The sequence below is a fragment of the Dipodomys spectabilis genome, unplaced genomic scaffold (genome assembly GCF_019054845.1).
Source record: "Dipodomys spectabilis isolate Male_0828 unplaced genomic scaffold, ASM1905484v1 ptg000214l, whole genome shotgun sequence".
NCBI lineage: Eukaryota > Metazoa > Chordata > Mammalia > Rodentia > Heteromyidae > Dipodomys > Dipodomys spectabilis.
This window is the reverse complement of record NW_024870891.1, coordinates 1,787,676-1,795,565: the sequence shown is the minus strand read 5'-3', so window position 1 is coordinate 1,795,565 and position 7,890 is coordinate 1,787,676. Positions and strand designations below refer to the sequence as shown.

The following is a 7,890-nucleotide window of genomic DNA, read 5'->3' as shown; positions in this document are numbered from 1 at the left end:
GAACTTTTCTGCTTATCCAAGACATATATTCGTTATTGAAAATAAGGGAAATCATGGGACCTGTATTTATTTGGACTTGGCTTACTTTACACAATAATTTTTTTTCCAAGTCTTTCCATTTCCTATCAAATTGGGAGATGTCATTCTTTCTGATGGAGACATAGAATTCCATTGTGTATATATACCACATTTTCTTGATCCATTCATCTAATGGAGCATCTGGGTTGATTCCATATCTTAGCTATCGTAAATAATGTTGCAATAACCATAGTTGCGCTGGTAGTTTTAGTATGGTCTTGATTATGATCATTTGGGTAAATCCCCAGAAGTGGGATTACTGTGTCATAGAGGAGTTTATGTGGAGTCTTTTGAGGAAACTCCATACTACTTTCCAAAGTAGTTGAACAAGTTTACACTCCCACCAAGAATGCAGTACAGTTCCCTTGTGGCCACATACCTTTCAGCATCTGTTGTAAAAACTATGGAACGCTCCACGAATTTTCATGTAATCCTTGCGCCTGGGGTGTGCTAATCTTCTCTGTATGGTTCCAATGTTAGTGTATGTGATGCTAAATTGAGCATAAAACATTTTTTATATAAAGTATAATTTTTATTGATTTTATTAAACTAGACAATTCAACAAAAAGTAAGTTCAAAAAAATTGTTGTGAAATTTTAGAATCATGTATTTCTTACATAAGCACACATTTAAGAATAAAATCAAGATAGACATACCAAAAACAAAATAATTCTGGATATTTATTGTTCAAGAGATGTGTATGAGGAGGAATTCAATTATTCTATTCAAGGCACCTGTCAAAATGAACATTGCAGAAAGTGTTAAGGTTTGTTAAAAGTTTTAATGTTTTAAATATGCTTACTTTGGGGATTTTGCTTATATATGCCAAAAAAAGGACTATTTGGCAAGTATAAAACTTTTCTATAAAGTATTTAAGATTTATGCTAGCCGACATTAAGCATTAAGTATGTACATTTCAGAGTTTATGGAAACTTTATTAATGAGGAGTTGCAAAGTCTTTGTGTAAAGAAGCAGAGTGAAGAGTTAAGACTTTAACTACACAGTTTCTGTTAAAACTTTAGGGATTCCTTACTTTATTTGTTAGCAAGGAATGAATGATGATATAAGCCATAATGTACACATGTATGTTACTATTCACACACATACATATACACATGTATACATGCACACATGGAGAAAGACACATAATTACAGCCAACATAAGTTTCACCATTTGTTGAATATGCCTAAACGGAATACTTGGAACAATATGTGTTGAAGATGTATTTGTCTCTAAGAGTTCTTTTACCACTCCTCTTATCTCTTAAAACTGGTAGTTTTAGAGAGATTTGACTTACAAAATGCTGTACAAGTGATAGCAAGTCAATTGGGTATAAGTCATATGGTGTCTCCCTTCTTCTCACGGAATTCTTAGTCTTGTAGACACTCTCAACAACCAAAGTAGCAAGAGAATACCCTGGTAAAGAGTAAAGTTATAAGGCTTTAAATGGCATCATTACTTGAGCTCTTTTTCCAACAGCCAGCATGATTTCCTAGGCAGATGAGTGAATCCTCAGAAAACTGGACTCTACATATACATTTAACTAACCTATGTGAAAATTCCTATGAGAGAAATGCTGACTGAGGTCTTGCTGATTTCCTGGCCAAGAAAATAAGAAAAAAAAAGAAAGTATTTTTAATGTTTTAAAGTTTGAGAGTAATTTGTAACCTGTCAATAAATGTGTAGAACACAATTATACCAACTGACAAAAAAATGATGCCATTTCATTTATGTGCTCTTGGACTTGGCCAGTGATTTTAGATGTGTCTACAAAAGTAGAATCAGCATAAATCAAGCCAGCATTTCTTCATTTAAGATATGAGGAAAGGATACTGGTTGACCCATTGTAACAATGAGATATACAAGACACTCTATCAGAGGATGGGTGAAGGCGGGAGGTGGGGAGGAGTGAAGGGAAGGGATGGTAGGGTAAAAACAAAGGAGGGGGTAACAATGCTCAATAAGAAATGTACTCATTACCTTACTTATGTAACTGTAACCCCTTTGTACAGTATTTATAATAAAAATATGTATTAAAAAGATACAAGGAAAACGTGTCCATATATGAAGTGGTATTTGTCACTCAATATAAGTAAGGTATTGGTTTTAGGACCACAGGCTTATTACTTTGGATACTCAAAATCTCTACATGAACACAGTATATTATTTACATTAGAGCCTGCCCACAAGCTAGTGCAGTATAATTGCTATGAGAATTTTTACTACATTCTATATTTGTAATGAAACTAAAAGTATATGCACTATCAACAGATACAAATTTTTTCAGATAAATTTTGTATGCAGTTTGTGCATGGAATTTGGAGAGCAATTTTGATAAGCACAAATTTCATTAAAAAGACCAGTCTGCAAATTATTTATTTTTGGGGGGGAGGTCTGGTCGTGGGGCCTGAACTCTGGGCATGGGCGCTGTCCCTCAGCTCTTCAGCTCAAGGGAAGTGCTCTACCACTTGAGCCACAGTGCCACTTCCGGCTTTTTTCTTTTTGCTTATGTGATGCTGAGGAATCGAACCCAGGGCCTCATGCATGCAAGGCAAGCACTCTACCACTGAGCCACCTTGCCAGCCCCCAGCCTGCAAATTGTAACAAGGAGCTAATACAGCATCATTGAACAGTATGGAACTCCAAGGAGAAGTACTTGGATTGAGACAATATCAGAAAGTGTAACAACCCAAGGACGTTTTAGAAATGTGGCTGCTAGATTTCTCATGTAGAGCTTTCATAACAGTTTGTGAAGCACAAATCAGAACCTCACTGAAGTATAGATGGTTTTCCGTCAACTTTCTGTCATGATCAGTCATTATCAATCAACATATAGCTAATCTTGAATAATCCTCTAATAAAATGTTGATGCCGTGTTTATATGCAGAAAACCTCGGAAGGCTAACTTGTTCCAATTAGGACAGTCTCTATTCTATGATCCAGCTGAGAGAAAACTACGTAAGCATCCATTTACAACCTTCTGAATAATTCTGATTCTGCCCACATCACTTATCTATCCATACGTGTGCCCTAGTGAAACGATTTTAAAAGAATTTATCATTTAAATTTAAATTTAGGGTTCCGGGAAGATAGCAGAGGAGAAGCTGGAAGCTAAACAAGCTCTCATATAGAAAGCAGTATTAGTGCTCCAGTGAAGAGTCCTAAGCCAGAGAATCACACCAAGTGTGCCAACACAGTACAGAGAGTTAGGCCAGAGAGGGAAAATCCAGCCAAGGAGACAAATCTGAGCACTTGCCAGTAGCCGGAGCTGCTATGGTGGGGGCGGTGGTGTCTGTAGCCACCATACCTGCAACACAGAGAGTCTAGGACAAAGGCACCAGATGCAGCAGGAGAGAGGATTCTACTCAACACCAGCAAGAACTGACAAGAGCAGATATCTTCATCCTTCAGATCGTCGACCAGAGATGACCCAGGAATCAGACTCCTGTTTGAGTAGAAGCCTGACTTCCTCATTCCTTCTCAGAGAGCAGAGAAGGGAAGGCCACCCCTACCTGCCCACTACTGGAGATCTCCATCTTTGATACTGGCAAAGGCATGGCTGAGAATCTACCTCCAAATCAGTCCTTGGATGAAAACAAAAAGTCATTTAGCAGGTCACAGGAAACTAACCTGACCTGCCAGGCTCAGCTCCACCCAGAAGAAAGTCACCCAGCCTGGGCTGTGCCAGCCCCAGGAGTGGCTTTCATCACTGGGTAAACAGAGCCAGAGGCTGCCCCTCCCTCCAGCAGCCTAGATAATCAATTGAAATTCAGTAACATTAAACATTGAGGATGGCTCCTGGACTGGGCTCTGTGACTGCCTCAGATGCTAGCCCCTCAGGGAAAAGCTACTGTTTGCTAAAAGACCTCAACTCTACCCAGTACCTAGCCCCACCACAGAATCTCCAACCTAGAAGAAACAGCCATCACCCTCTTTTGTGATATTCAAAGCAGATCTCCCTCCCATTGAAGTAGCCTGGGAGGCAGATGACAAAATCCTAGGTAAAGCAAAGCATTTTTCTGCCTGCTCAAACAAACTGACTTAAGAAAACAACCAAGCTACAGGAAAATCAAGCACCACAATCAGACCAGAGACTCCAACAAGAGACTGGTAATGGACACAAGGGAGATACAGGATCTTCCCATCTCACCCCCAAAAAGGAAAGAACTCTTTTTTTGGTACATTTTATTTAAAAATTTTTAAACATTTTTAATTTTTAACTTTAAAAAATTGTTTTCTATTAACTTTTTTTTCTTCTTCTTATAATTTTTATTTTAGGGGTATGTGTGTGTGTGTGTGCTTTTTTTCATATTTGTTTAGCTCTACTGACCTTTGGATCGTTTTTTCCTTTCTTTCTCATTCTTTTCACTTTTTCTTCTCTTTTGTTCTTCTTTGCATGATTTAATCGCTTTTCTGCTCATTCTCAGATATACCTGTAGTCAATTATTAGACCTTATCCCCCATTGTATACACACTTAATCCAGAAAATTATTACTGAATTCAAAACCTTTTAGACTTAAATTCCTTAATAGCCGTATTACCTCTATATACATATATAAAATTTACACATTTTTATTTTTTAATTTTTCACGTCTCCTTTCTATTCCTCCCCTTCTCTTATCCTATTCCCGTCCGTCGCTGAACATTACGTTTTTAATTTGCATAATTTTTAAGTGTTTCACTTTTTAATTTTTAATTTTTTTTTACTAATTTTCCTTGTCTTTTTTTCTCTTTCTTTTTTCCCTCGTCTCTACTATCAATCTATCCAACCTATTTCCTGCTTTGAGATTAGGATTAAGTTAGCTCTCCTTCTACCTTTCCACATCCACCTATTCCTATTTATACCCATATCTCTCACTAAACCTAATAACTTCTTGTTTGGCAAATTCTTCTTTGTGGTTCGTAGCCTATTAATACATAGTTGTTTGATGTTGAAAAGTATATCTGTTGAACTAGATTATATCTGCAGGCTTTGGACTGTGCAACTAAAGACTTTGTTGATGCTTGCTTTAACATAGTTTTCTAGGACCAAATTGGTGTTACTCTCATCCCAAATGGGCAGTATAAGCTGGAAAATCACAAGAAAACTGGCAAGTCCGGGTATCTCAACTCCACTCATGATAATCAGTGGACAGAACAGATAATGAATAATCCAGAAGAGAGCTCCCAAAAAGCTCTACAAATACTAATGGTAATTATGGTAAATGAAAAGATTGAAAACCTGCAATGGACTCTGTGTGATCATGATAGGGAGAGAGAGGAGGCAAACCAAAGATCAAAACAGGAAGCTCATGGGCATGAGGAAGCTACTCAAAGATACATAAAGGAATTGCCTGAGCAGTTTGACTACACTCAAAAAGAAATAAAGGAATTGTGTGAGCAGGCTGAGATCAAACAAAGAGAACTACAAGAATTGCATGGATGTGAGGAAGCTAATCAAAGAGTAATACAGAAAATGAGAGAGCGGGATGAGAATAGACAGAGATCACTAGAGGCATTCATGCAATCCATAAACAGAGAGCTGAAAGAAGTCAGGGAGTCCACAAAGGGAATGCTGAATGGATCCCAACAGAAGAAATGGGAGTCCAAGGAAACCATAACTAATCAACTAAGTGATTTGAGAATAAACACTGAACACTAAATTAAGGAAGTAAAGAATTTCATACAAGATCTAAAACAAAGATCCCACAAAGAATTTGAAGCCATAAAAGCCCAACAACTATAAGGAAATAAAAAAAAGTAGAAAGTCTGGATAGTGGGATAGACCATGCAGAAGACTGAATCCTGAGGATAGAAGACAGCCTAGATATTATAGAGAAAGAACATACAACCATCCAAGACAAATCCAAGAAATATGATAGATCTATTCAACATTCAACCCTTGGAAGACACCATTACAAGGCCTAATCTGAGGAAAATGTGTGTAGAGGAGCACCTAGAGCCAGAAGTCAATGGTCTAAGAAATTTGTTTAACAAGATCCTAGGAGAGAACATCCCAAACTTGCAAAAAGATAGGCCTATTCAGATACAAGAAGCTTTTAGAACTCCCAATAGACCAGACCAGAACAGGATATCCCATTGTCACATTATAATATGCACAGGATCAATTCAGACCCAGGAAAAGATCCTTAAAGTTGTCATGGAGAAAAGATCAATCACCTGTAAAGGGAAACCAATTAGAATCACCTCAGATTTCTCAGCAGAAACAATCAAAGCAAGAAGAGCCTAGAATGATGTAAGCCATGCCATAAAGACAAACACGAGTTAACCAAGAATAATTTACCCAGCTATACTCTCCTTAATAATCGGAGGTCAAATAAAACACTTCCATGGCAAAGAAAAATTGAAACTATATATCTCTACCAAACCAGCCCTACAAAAGAATCTTAAAGATGACCTACACAGAGAAAACCAACAAGACCACAATAAAGGCCAAGAAACAGCACCCAAACTAGAATCCAAGAACCATAAGAAGAATACAGTTGCGGCAGCCCCTAACAAGTTGGATAAAATGGCAGGAACTCCCAAATACCTCTGAGTTCTATCTCTCAACATTAACGGACTTAATTCTCCAATTAAGCAACAAAGTGTGTCTACTTGGATTAAAAAGCAAGATCCTTCTATCTACTGCCTTCAAGATTCACTTCTTGGCCACAAATACAAACATTTTCAATTATAAAGGCTAGAACAAAATCTACCAAGCAAATGGTCCCCATAAACAAGAAGGAGTTGCAATCCTAATATCAGATAAAATAGACTTTTAATTAAAATTAGTGAAAAGTACGGTACATACTAATTAAGGGATTACCCCTTCAGGAGGATATTACAATTCTAAATATCTATTTGCCAAACAACGGAGCACCCAAATTTATCCAAGAAACACTATTTTCCCTCAAATCCCACATAGATCCAAAGACATTAATTGTTGGGGACTTTAACACAGAACTTTCCCCACTAGATAGCTGAATTTCGCAAAAACTCAATAGAGAAACCACAGATATAAAAAACTGCATAAACCAAGTAGATTTAACAAACATCTACTGAATATTTCACCCAGCAGCATTAGACAATACGTTTTTCTCCACAGCACATGGAACATTTTCCAAAATAGACCACATTTTAGGCCACAAAGCAAACTTGTCCAAATTCAGAAACATTGAAGTTATACCTTGCATTCTCTCAGACCGCAAGGGAATAAAATTAGAGCTCAACACCAAAAGCCACCAAAAAAAGTCATGTAGTACATGGATCCTGAACAACACACTACTGAATCACGAGTGGGTCATGGAAGAGATTAGAAAGGAAATTCAAATGTTCATGATATTCAACAAAAATGAACACACCAATTTGCTGTGTCCGCTGGGACACAGCAAACACAGTATTCAAAGGCAAGTTTATACCTCTGCGTTCCTACATCAACAAATTGGAGAGATGTGAAACCAATTTAATGAGACATCCGAGCCTCCTTGAAAAAGAGCAGCAAGATAAATACAATCCAGTAGATGCAAATAAATAATTAAAATTAAATCATAATTAAATGAATTGGAATGTAAAAAAAAAATAGAAAGAATTAAGAAACCAAAGAATTGAGTCTTCAAAACATTTAACAAAATTGACAGACGTTTAGCAAACTTAACAGAAAAAGAAGAGAACACATCCAAATAAACTCAGAGATAAGAATGGAAATATCAGAGAAACAACTAAGATTCAGAACATTATAAGGGAATGCTTCTAAAACCTTTAAACTATTAAGTTTGAGAACTTGGCAGAAATGGACCTTATCCTAGCAAATACTGACATGCCGAAACTAA

At 37.0% G+C, this 7,890-nt stretch overlaps 1 non-coding gene across 1 annotated transcript; it reads right to left on the bottom strand.

Moving 5' to 3' along the window:
• Positions 1-475: 475 nt before the first annotated feature.
• LOC122122655 lies at positions 476-582 on the bottom strand. Its single transcript, XR_006150193.1, has one exon. It is a non-coding gene; the product is annotated as a U6 spliceosomal RNA (small nuclear RNA).
• Between the last annotated feature and the right edge of the window lie 7,308 nt (positions 583-7,890).